We start from the raw sequence: 11810 nt of genomic DNA on the forward strand, positions 1-11810 counted from the left end.
GAGCCACCGCGCCAGGCCCCTACCATGATTTTCATTACTACCATCCGCACATCACCACACCCGCAGCAATAGCAACATCATTTATTGAGCAGTTATCCTAAGCCAGGCTGTATGCTTGTCATTAAATCATGTTTACTATATGGTTTACTAATAATGCTTACTATGTGTCAGGCTTGTGCTTGATTAGTGGCACTTACGTTTCTTGGTCTTGAGACCCCTTTATATTCTTAGACACTATTTAAGGTCCCAGTGAGTTTTGATTGATTGACTGATTGATTTAAGCGACAGGGTCTTGCTCTGTGGCTCAGGCTGGAGTGCAGTGGCATGATTAGAGCTCATTACCACCTTAAGCTCTTGGGATCAACTGATCCTCTCACCTCAGCCTCCTGAGTAGCTGGGATCACAGGCACTTGCCAGCATGCTGGGCTCCAGCATGATTATGTGGGTTACAGCCACTGGTATGTATTGCATTCGAAATTGAAAACAACTTTTTTTTTTTTTTTTGAGACCAAGTCTCACTCTGTTGCCCAGGCTGGAGTGCAGTGGTGTGATCTCGGCTTGCTGCAACTTTCACCTCCCAGGTTCAAGTGATTCTCCTACCTCAGGCTCCTGAGTAGCTGGGACCACAGGTGTGCGCCACCATGCCCGGCTAATTTTTGTATTTTTGGTAGAGAGGGGGTTTCACCATGTTGACCAGGGTGGTCTTGAACTCCTGACCTCAAGTGATCCACCCGCCTCAGCCTCCCAAAGTGCTGGGATTAGAGGCATGAACCACCACGCCAAGCCAAAATGGGCTATTTTAAAAAAGTATTCATCAATTCATTCAATGATAATATAAACCCATTACATGTTAATATAAACAACACATTTTCATGTAACAGAAATATATTTTCCAAAACAAAAGAAAATAGAACTATGACACAGTTTTATAATCTGGCAAATCTCTTTAAGATTTACTTTAATAGAAAGCCCCTGCATTCCCTTATCTGCTTCTGCATGTATCTGTTGCAAGTAGTTTTTGGAAAACTCTATGCTCATGAGAAAGAGTGAAAAAGGCAAATAACATCTTGGTATTTTTACCAAAATAGTTTTGACCTGACGGAACCCCTTTCAGCATCCTGTGGGTCTCCAGGAGCCTCCAGATCATACTTTAATGAGCTGCTGTACTACACATTTAGGCTGAAATCAATCTCTCCTGTCCTCACAGAACTTACATTGTCAGGTTGTCTTTTACATGCCTTATGTCATTCAAGCCCACCACAACCCTATGAGATAGCTACTTTTATTGCCTCCATTTTCCACATAAGGAAACAGGAACAGAGAGGAACAAAGAACTATAGAACACAGGTATTATTGGCAGAACTCAGTCGTGAAGCGCAGGCTCAATCCAGGTGTGTCTGATGATAGAGACAATGCTTATAAAGTACCACACAAAGAATAAAGTTCATTACTTACCTTTTTTCTTGAGATGGGGTCTTACTGTGTTGCCCAGGCTGGAGTGCAGTGGCATGATCTCAGCTCACTGCAACTTCTGCCTTCTAGGCTCAAGCGAACCTCCCCACTCAGTACCCCAAGTAGCTGGGACTACAGGCATGAGCCACCACGCCAGCTAATTTTTGTATTTTTTTGTAGAGACAGGGTTTCACTATGTTGCCCAGGCTGGTCTTGAACTCCTGAGGACAAGCCATACACCCACCTGGGCGTCCCAAAGTGCTGGGATTACAGGCATGAGCCACTGCGCCTGGCCCATTACCTACTTTTTAAAGTTCTATTGAGACAGAAAAGTTTGATCATCTTTTGAAGAGATCCTTTATGAAACAACTTCTACTCGAGCTGCTACTACTCTTCTTCTGCCACAACTGAAATTATCCCATCCCAAGGTAGGCCAGGCCTCACTTTTTTGGAACGATGACAAATGGCAGGGATGGCGGATGCACTGTGAGAATTTGGGAGTGAAAGAGAAGAATGTGTATGGAAGATCTGGCCAGGATATTGCAGTCTTTGAAATGAGTCCAAATGTGTTGTGGGAGGAAAAGTAAAAGGCTGGTTGGTGTTAACCCGAGAGGTGGAGTTTGCAGTGAGCCAAGATTGCGCCACTGCACTCCAGCCTGGGTGACAGAGCACGACTCCATCTCAAAAAAAAAAAAAAAAAAAAGTTGGTTGGTGTTTCCAGTCAGCCGGAAATGTGAGCTGCTGCCACAGCCTGCGGGATTTGCTCCTTCCCCAAAGACTCCCTCCTCCCTGCACAGATGTAGTGGCACAAATTAATGGCTTTTCTCTGATATGCTGAGATCAGCCAGCAAATCTGAGAGCTACCTATCACTGTAGTTATAGGAGATAATGGATTACAGACATCATTATTATCAGATTGTCCAGGGATAGAACAGACATTAATTGTGACATCATCAAAATTTACTGAAGAAAAATTTCTCAGAGTGAATTTTTTTTTTTTTTTTTTGAGACAGAGTCTCGCTCTGTCACCCAGGCTGGAGTGCAGTGGTGCGATCTCGGCTCACTGCAAACTCCGTCTCCCAGGTTCACGTCATTCTCCTGCCTCAGCCTCCCCAGTAACTGGCACTACAGGCACCCGCCACCACGCCAGGCTAATTTTTTTTTGGTATTTTTAGCAGAGACGGGGTTTTACTGTGTTAGCCAGGATGGTCTCGATCTCCTGACCTTGTGATCTGCCCGCCTCAGCCTCCCAAAGTGCTCAGGGTTTTATAAACAAAACTCTTTATATATAATCTCTACTATCTACTACCTCACACCGTGTATATGAGCTTCTTAGTGTAGCTGCTATAGAATTCTTTCAAAAATTACAGCATCTGGAAAGATGTCCAAAGATCACCTGGCTTTTTTTCCAGAATTGAAATACTACAGTAAAAAGAGCATGAGCTTTGGAGTCATAGAGATCAAGGTTTAACTGGTGGTTCTGCCAGTGCTGAATTGTATGCTCTCAGGTAAATAACTATCCTTTCTGAGCTTCAGTTTTCCCATTTGGAAATTGAAGAAGAAAAAGTTGTCCCCATAGGAACATTGTAAGGCTTAAATGAAACTCTTAAAAAAAAGGGCACAGTCAAAGGCGTATGTACGTTAAAAATATTTTACTTCTCGGCCAGGCGCGGTGGCTCAAGCCTGTAATTCCAGCACTTTGGGAGGCCAAGGCGGGCGGATCACGAGGTCAGGAGTTCGAGACCATCCTGGCTACCACGGTGAAACCCCTTCTCTACTAAAAAATACAAAAAACTAGCCGGGCGTGGTGGCGGCGCCTGTAGTCCCAGCTACTCTGGAGGCTGAGGCAGGAGAATGGCGTGAACCCGGGAGGCGGAGCTTGCAGTGAGCCGAGATCCGGCCACTGCACTCCAGCCCCGGCGACAGAGCGAGACTCTATCTCAAAAAAAAAAAAAAAAAAAAATTTTTACTTCTTTTTTCCCTTCTATGTACAGTGACCATGCAATCTGTCATTGGGAATGGAAGACTTGTGAGAACAAAGGGAGGGTGGGTTAATAATTACACCTGGACAACAGACATAAACTGGATCATCCTGGGCAAATCAAGTGCATGATCGTGCTATCTCTAAAACATTCTGGTAGGCAAGTGGATGGTGGCACTGCTATAGTTAAGTAATGTCAAAGTGGTGCTTTCTCTGTCAGTTAAAAGAATAAGACTTTACTTTTTAGAAGTTTTAAATTTACAGAAAAATTGAGCAGAGTTCCCACATGACATTATTCCTACAAACATAGTTTCTCCTATTAACATCTTGCATTAGTGTAATGCGTTGGTAGCAATTAATGAATCAACGCTGATATGTTATTAACTAAAGCCTTTCTCACATGAAATTCTTCAGTTAGGAAGTAAGTCCATAACTTCCCAAATACAGTGTTTGTGTTTGTGCATACTGTTTTCTGAACAGGAAATGGGATGAAGGGAGGATAGAACATGAAATCAAGTGCTTAAAACCAAACACATCATCTCTAGACTTTGAGAGTCTATCAGATTTTCCTGCTGCCATTTCTCCTTTCAAAACCCTCATTACTCATTTCGCCCACACTTGAAAGTTTGATGGCGTCTTTTATTCTTTCTTACCGCTTAAGTATAAGCCGTCATCATTTGGCAATGTTTTGTTTTGTTTATACCATTGTAAAATGGGAGCAAGAGAGAAAGAGACTGCTTGAATATCTTTCCAAATGTAACTTTGTATGACACTGCTAGACTGGAACATATACAACTGAATCTTTTGGTTTTTAAAGGAATTATTAGGCCGGGGCCGGGCGCGGTGGCTCATGCCTGTAATTCCTGCACTTTGGGAGGCCGAGACGGGCGGATCACGAGGTCAGGAGATCGAGACCATCCTGGCTAACACGGTGAAACCCCGTCTCTGCTAAAAATACAAAACCTAGCCGGGCAAGGTAGCGGGCGCCCGTAGTCCCAGCTACTCGGAGGCTGAGGCAGGAGAACGGCGTGGACCCGGAAGGCGGAGCTTGCAGTGAGCCGAGATCGCGCCACTGTACTCCAGCCTGGGTGACAAACGGAGACTCTGTCTTAAAAAAGAAAAAAAAGAAAAGAAATTATTATAGCAGTGGACTTTATATAACTTGTCCTTCAAGATTTAAAAAAAAAAAAAAAAACTCTTAAGAAGGCTGCTTGGTATGTTGCCAAAAGTCTTCCCCACTTGGTAGGGGAAAGAATATTATCTCCAGTGTCAACTACCATAATACACATTACCTAAATAAAGAGATGGATTTTCTATTAGCAATTTTCGATTAACGATTTGGCATTCATTAGTTCATCGGATTAAACAGCTAAACCTTGGAAGACAGAAAAAAAAACTTGGAAGACAGAAAAAAAAACTTGCTTCCCAGCCTCCCACTTGGCCTCCCTCCAAGCAATCTTCTTTGACTATGACACCAGGGATATGAAGTATTTAAAATGCAAAGTTAATCAAGTTGCTTTTCCATGTAAAATCATTCAACATTTCTTGTTATATATTTCTTATTATTTCTAAGCAGTTGTTAGTGATTTGGCTCCAACTTACTTTTTTCAGCCTCTCGCATCCTTGGCCTCCTCCAAGAGCACCGTTGTACCGTCATTCTGTGGTGATCCTGTTCTTTCTTGCACATACTGGAAAGTCTCTCTGATTGTCACCCAATAATTTTCTTACTTATCTTCAAGCAACTTAAGCTGTGCCTCCTCTCTAAAGCTTATACCAGTTATAAAAATTTAGTTTATTTATTTATTTAAGAATAATTTCTACCAGTAGTCACTCTAGGGGCTGGGGATGCTACTGCGATCAATGTAGCTCAAGTTCTGATTCTTAAGAAGATTACAGACTAGCACAGGGGAAAAAAGGTGGAAGGATGGCTTTTCATGGACTAAATATATAAAAATAAGTAAATTATAAATTAGTAAACAAGATAATTTCCTATAGTGCTATACAAAATAACAAGAAACAAGTGACCCGGCAAAGTGGCTCATGTCTGTAATCCAGAACTTTGAGTGCTCAAGGTGGGAGGCCAGAAGTTTGAGACCAGCCTAGGCCACACAGTGAGACCCTGCTCTACAAAGAATAAAGAAAATTAGCTGAGGCTACTGTGAGCTGTGATTGCTGTACTGCACTTGAGCCTGGGTGACTGCGTGAGATGCTATCTCAAAGAAAAACCAAAGACATTAAAAAATGGCAACGAAATAGAGAGAAACTAGGCGAAGGTTAAGAATGATAGGTAGAATAACCAGCCCCCAGAAACCTGTGAATATATTCCCTTATATGGCAAAAAGGATTTTGCCAATGTGATTAAAGTGAAGAAGCTTAAAATGGGCAGATAATGCTAGATTATTCAGGTGAATTTAACCTAATCACAAGTCCTTTAAAATGGAAAACTTTCCCAGCTTTCGTCAGAGAGAGAGGAGTTGGGAGAGAAAGAGAGTGATGGTGATGGAAGAGGCAGAGAAGATGGTGGGAAGGGGCCACAAGCCAAGGAATGCAGTGTCTTAGAAATGTCACCCCAAAATATGCCTCCTTGTTATAAAAATTATTGCTGAGCTAAAGGCAATTAAGAAGTGGCAGTGGAGGAATTCTCCTCTCTCTTTCCTCCCCTTTACTTTATCCTGTCTTTTCTCTATAGATTTATTGTTCTTTGTTAAACATGCCAAATAAGCCAGAGTTCTAAGCCACTGCCTTGAATTACAGTAGTTTCTCCTTATCCACAGTTTTGCTTTTCATGGTTTCAATTACCTACTGTCAACTGCGATTAAAAAATAGCTGCGTATAGACTAGGTGTGGTGGCTCACGTCTGTAATCCCAACACTTTGGGAGGCCGAGGTTGGCAGATCACTTAAGGCCAGGGTTTCGAGACCCGTCTGGCCAACATGGTGAAATCCTGCCTCTACTAAAAACACAAAAATTAGCCGGGTGTGGTGGTGTATGCCTGTAATCTCAGCTACTCAGGCGGCTGAGATAGGAGAATCACTTGAACTGGGGAGGCAGAGGTTGCAGTGAGCCGAGATTGTGCCGTTGAACTCCAGCCTGAACAACAGGGTGGTACTCTGTCTCAAAAAAAAAAAAAAAAAAAAAAAAGCTGAGTGTGGTAGTACAATAAGATATTTTGAGAGAGAGAGAGGGAGAGAGAGATTGAGATCACAGTCATATAATTTTTATTAGGATATATTGTTATAATTGTCTTATTTTATTATTAGTTATTGGTGTTAATCTCTTACTCTTTCCTAATGTACTATTATAAGTATATATGTATAGGAAAGAACAGCATATGTAGGTGACATGATTTGGCTCTGTGTCCTCACCCAAATCTCATGCTGCATTGTAATCTCTAACGTTGGGGTAGGGACCTGGTGAGAGGTGATTGGATCATGGGGATGGATTTCCCCTCTACTGTTCTCATAATAGCGAGTTCTCACAAGATCTGGTTGTTCAAAAGTATGTAGCACTTCCCCCCTCTCTCTCTGTCTCCTGCTGCCATGTGAAGACGTGTCTGCCTTCCCTTCACTTTCTGCCATGATTCTAAGTTCCCTGAGGCCATTCCAGTCATGCTTCCTGTACAGCTGGTGGAACTGCGAGACAATTAAACCTCTTTTCTTTATAAATTACGCAGTCTCAAGTAGTTCTTTATAGCAGTGTGAGAATGCACGAATACAGTAGGGTTCAGTACTATCCACGTTTGAGGCATCTAGAAGGGGTCTTGGAACATATCACTTGCAGATAAGAAAGGACCACTATACCTTTCATTGAGGTTTGTCCTGTGTGATATGCACTGTATTTTAAAATAAACTGTTTTTCTCTTGATGATGTCTCTTTTGTTATAAGGGTCTGTCCCAACTACAAACATTTGAGGGATGAAGAAAATTATATTTTCTTCCTGACATTGAAAAAGGCAAGGAAACTGATTTCTCTCAAGATTGTCTAGAAAGAAACACAGTTCCACTGACACCTTGATCTTAACCCAGTGAAGCTAATGTCAACCTTATAACCTAAAGGTCTATATAATTATAAATTAAGGGCCAGGCATGGTGGCTCATGCTTATAATCTTAGCACTTTGGGAGATTGAGGTGGAGGACTGCTTGAAGCCAGGAGTTCAAGACAAACCTGGCCAACATTGCAAGACTGTGTCTCTAAAATAAAAAAATAGTTTTAAAAAAGGACTATAAATTCAAGTTGTTGTGGGCCACTGAACTTGTGGTAATTTGTTACAGCAGCAAGAATAAAGTGATAGAGCAAGCTACTTAATACTAGATAGTAAGGATGCTATCCGTGAAGAGGAATACTTTAGCTGAGACCTGGAAGATGGAGAGAAATCAACCTTTTAAATTTCACAGGGAAGAAGAGTCCAGGAAGAAGGAAGTGTCAGTTGCTGACAGTGGAGCAGCCTTGATGTGCTGTAAAGTCATACTGGAGGCCAGTGCTCTGGAACATGTCAGTGAGCGAGAGAGAGGGGAGAAGAATGCAGGATGAGATCGGAGCTCCAGGCAGGCATCCAGCCATCGAGAACCCTTTGCAGACAGGACTTCTGTTGTGGCACTTTACCTCATCATAGCGTGCACAGACAGTAGCCCCTCACGTCATTGCACATCTGGAGATCCTTACCAGCAGGAACTGGTCTCATTCATCTTTGACGCCCTGCACAAAGTCCTGTAGTGCCTCAAACATAGCAAGCCCACAAATGTAGAGCTGGTGTGGATGATGTGTGAGATTCTTTAGAAAAACAGAACATGTGTGAGATTCTTTAGAAAAACAGAACAACATCAAGACGAATCTTGGTTGCTTTGGGATTATTGGCCACTGGGAACTCCTTGAATTTGAAAATGTAAAGATTTCATCATTCGGGTAATTATTTTATGGCACAGTAAGGGGAAATGATCTGTGATAGTATGTGAATCAGAGAAATTCAGGTGATCAAAAAAATTGTTAGCCATGAGTGTGGTGGCTCATGCTCGTAATACCAGGGCTTTGGGAGGCCAAGGAAAGGGGATCTCCTGAGCTCAGGAGTCTGAGACCAGTCTGGGCAACATAGCGAGACCTTGTCTCTACAAAAGAGAAATAAAAAAATTAGGTGGGTGTGGTGGCATGCAACTGTAGTCCTAGCTACACAGAAAGCTGAGGTGGGAGGATAGCTTGAGCCTAGGAGTTTGAGGCTTGTGGTGAGCCGCGATCACACTGCTGCTCTCCAGCCTGGGTGACGGGGTGAGACCCTGTTTCTAAAAAAGTCCCAAAAATTTAAAAAAAATTTAAAAAATTTGTTGACTGGGGTCCCCAGTAGGAATTTCCTCAACACTGCTACCATAATCAGGTATAGTTGTAACTTTAACAATAGCAACCCTTAGGTGTTTATAAGATCTAAACAGGCTTCTGCCTCCAGAGGCTACATTCTTAAATACCAGGCTATACCCCCTCCATATTCTTTCCCCAAGGGGCACAACCCAAAGTTAAACATTAAAAGTCTCAGGAAAAATGCCAGAGAATTCCTGTCTGGTCTTTAAAGGTAGTTAAAAGTTCGGCCGGGCGCGGTGGCTCAAGCCTGTAATCCCAGCACTTTGGGAGGCCGAGACGGGCGGATCACGAGGTCAGGAGATCGAGACCATCCTGGCTAACACGGTGAAACCCCGTCTCTACTAAAAAATACAAAAAACTAGCCGGGCGAGGTGGCGGGCGCCTGTAGTCCCGGCTACTCGGGAGGCTGAGGCAGGAGAATGGCGTAAAAACCCGGGAGGCGGAGCTTGCAGTGAGCAGAGATCCGGCCACTGCACTCCAGCCTGGGCGACAGAGCGAGACTCCGTCTCAAAAAAAAAAAAAAAAAAATTAAAAAAAAAAATAATAAAAATAAATAAATAAATAAAGGTAGTTAAAAGTTCAACTACACTACAGGTCAGGATACTTTTTTCTCAGTATAGTTACTGCCTGGATTAGAGATCACCAGAATACCTCTTCAAAAGTATACTTTCGATGGGGCAAAAGAATGGAGCTAAGAAGACATATCTTTCCTCAATTTGTCTGTTAAAAAATAACTAGTTTGTTTTCTATTGTTATGATCAGACAGAGAAAGTGCAGCTGCTTTTGTCACTGATGGATGGAGTATAACATTTTAAATCTAAATAATTTATTTCATTTTTACATTTGAACTGCCTTCTAAGACAGTTCCAATTTGTGATGTAATCTCCAAATATTTGTTTTTTGTCTCTAATTTGAAGTAGTCCAGCACTATCTCTGATTTAGATGAGTAGTTTGTATATTTAACCAGTCAATGCTAAATTACTTTCAATAAAATTCATTCAGACTGCCACTGTCATTGAAGATAACAGTGTGAGATATATATATTTTCTGCCTGATTCAATTGCTTGAGATATTTGAGATCAATCTGAGGAAAGTAAATGGAATAAGTAAAATCCACACAAGAAATTAAATACCTTCATTTTTAATTTGTTATGTGTACAGTGGTTCTCATCCATTAGTTATTCTATTTAAATTATAATGAATTGGCACAAAAATGGATATCTTTTGAGACTGGCTCTGCTGTGTGGATGAAACTGAAGAAGCGGAAATGAAAAAATACTGTTGAGTTCTTATTCAGTTCTCTTACTGACTCACTGGACAGCAATGAGGATAAATTACATCACATCGTATTTGTTTATCCTGTCACTGACATAAAAGGTAAGAGCAAACTCTTGTGACTATGACTTTCTGATAGGCATCATCCTCATCAGTACCCATTTATTCATCAAACACTTACTGCACACCAGACATTGTCCTAGATATTGTTGGAGTTACAAATATAAATCTTAATTAAATCCTAACCTTAAAACTGTTCCTTGCTATCCACAGAGGGTTGGTTCCAGGACCCCCTCCCCCGCCCACAGATACCAAAATCTGCAGACATTCAAGTCCCTTATATAAAATGGCATAGTATTTTCATATAATGTATGCACATCCTCATGTATACTTTAAATCATCTCTAGATTACTTATAATACCTAATACAATGGAAATGCTATGTAAATAGGTGCTATAGGGTACAGCTTTTAACATTTGTATTATTTTTAGTTGTCTTATTGTTATTTTTTATTGTTCATTTTTTCAAATATTTTTGATCCACAGTTGGTTGAATTGGTGGATGTAGAACCTACTGATATGGAAGGCCAACTGCGCTGCAATACTATAATGGTATACTTTTTTTTTTTTTTTGAGATGGAGTCTCGCTCTGTCACCTAGGCTGGAGGCAGTGGTGTGATCTCGGCTCACTGCAAGCTCCGCCTCTTGGATTCATGCCATTCTCTTGCCTCAGCCTCCTGGTAATGGTATACTTACATACAACAGTGATAGTGATGAATGTAGGTAAGTGTACTATAAACTGCTATAAATAAAAGTTGTAGTTATAGCCATTTTATATGCTCTAATTACATACGCATATGTTACTCTTCTGCATTCTTTGAAACCTAAATCTAAATCCACCTCCTCAGTGAAACCTTCCCTGAATCCCCCAGGCTGAGTAAGTTGTCTATCCTCTGTGTACATACAAATTTGTAATTTGAATCAATGTAGCTTTCCTCTGTATAAATGCAGTGGATGTTTTTCTCTCTTACTAAATTCGAAGCTCTGTGGAGAAGAAACTTTGTCTCAGTCCTCTTTGTACCTTCACCATGCCTAGGCCAAGGAAAGATGGCAGTTGTGTTTGTTAAATGAGTGAATACATGAATCAATAAATCATACGCGATAGAAAGAGTATTTGAGGGGAGTAGACGAAATAATTTTAAAAGGCCAAGTTTGGGGGAGGTTTGAGTTATGGATAACAGAATTCTGGAATACATTGTGAAAAACCAAAAAGAGCACAGACTTTTATGTGATCTTAGGAAAGCTAATAGTAATACCTAACTTTTATTGAGTGCTTAGTCCTATGCCAGGCGCTGTTCTACCTCATCTTATTTATTCCTCACAATAAGTAGATCCAATTATTCCCATATTACTAAAGAGGAAGCTGAGCACAGAGAGGTGTCAATAAGACTCCACAGCCAGCCAAAGTGAGCCATGATTGAAGTCTAGACATCTCTTTTTGAGAAAGAGTCTCACTCTATCGCCCAGGCTGGAGAGCAGTGGTGCTCTCTCAGCTCACTGCAACCACCACCTCCCAGGTTCAAGCGATTCTCATGCCTCAACCACCCAAGTAGCTGGAATTACAGGTGCAGTCCACCATGTCTGGCTCATTTTTTTTTTTTTTGTATTTTTAGTAGAGATGGGGTTTCACCATGTTGGCCATGCTGGTCTCGAACTCCTGGCCTCAAGTGATCCACCCATCTTGGCCTCTGAAAGT

General features: G+C 41.5%; 1 long non-coding RNA gene across 1 annotated transcript in view; it reads right to left on the reverse strand.

The window, feature by feature from the left end:
• LOC144339542 (uncharacterized) overlaps positions 1 to 6514 on the reverse strand; it is a 32532-nt gene extending 26018 nt beyond the window's left edge. Inside the window, exon 1 of the long non-coding RNA XR_013414581.1 lies at positions 5036 to 6514. This is a non-coding gene — a long non-coding RNA (uncharacterized LOC144339542). The remainder of the gene's footprint in view (positions 1 to 5035) is intronic.
• Between the last annotated feature and the right edge of the window lie 5296 nt (positions 6515 to 11810).

This window comes from Macaca mulatta, chromosome 2, assembly GCF_049350105.2.
Source record: "Macaca mulatta isolate MMU2019108-1 chromosome 2, T2T-MMU8v2.0, whole genome shotgun sequence".
In the NCBI taxonomy this organism is placed as follows: domain Eukaryota; kingdom Metazoa; phylum Chordata; class Mammalia; order Primates; family Cercopithecidae; genus Macaca; species Macaca mulatta.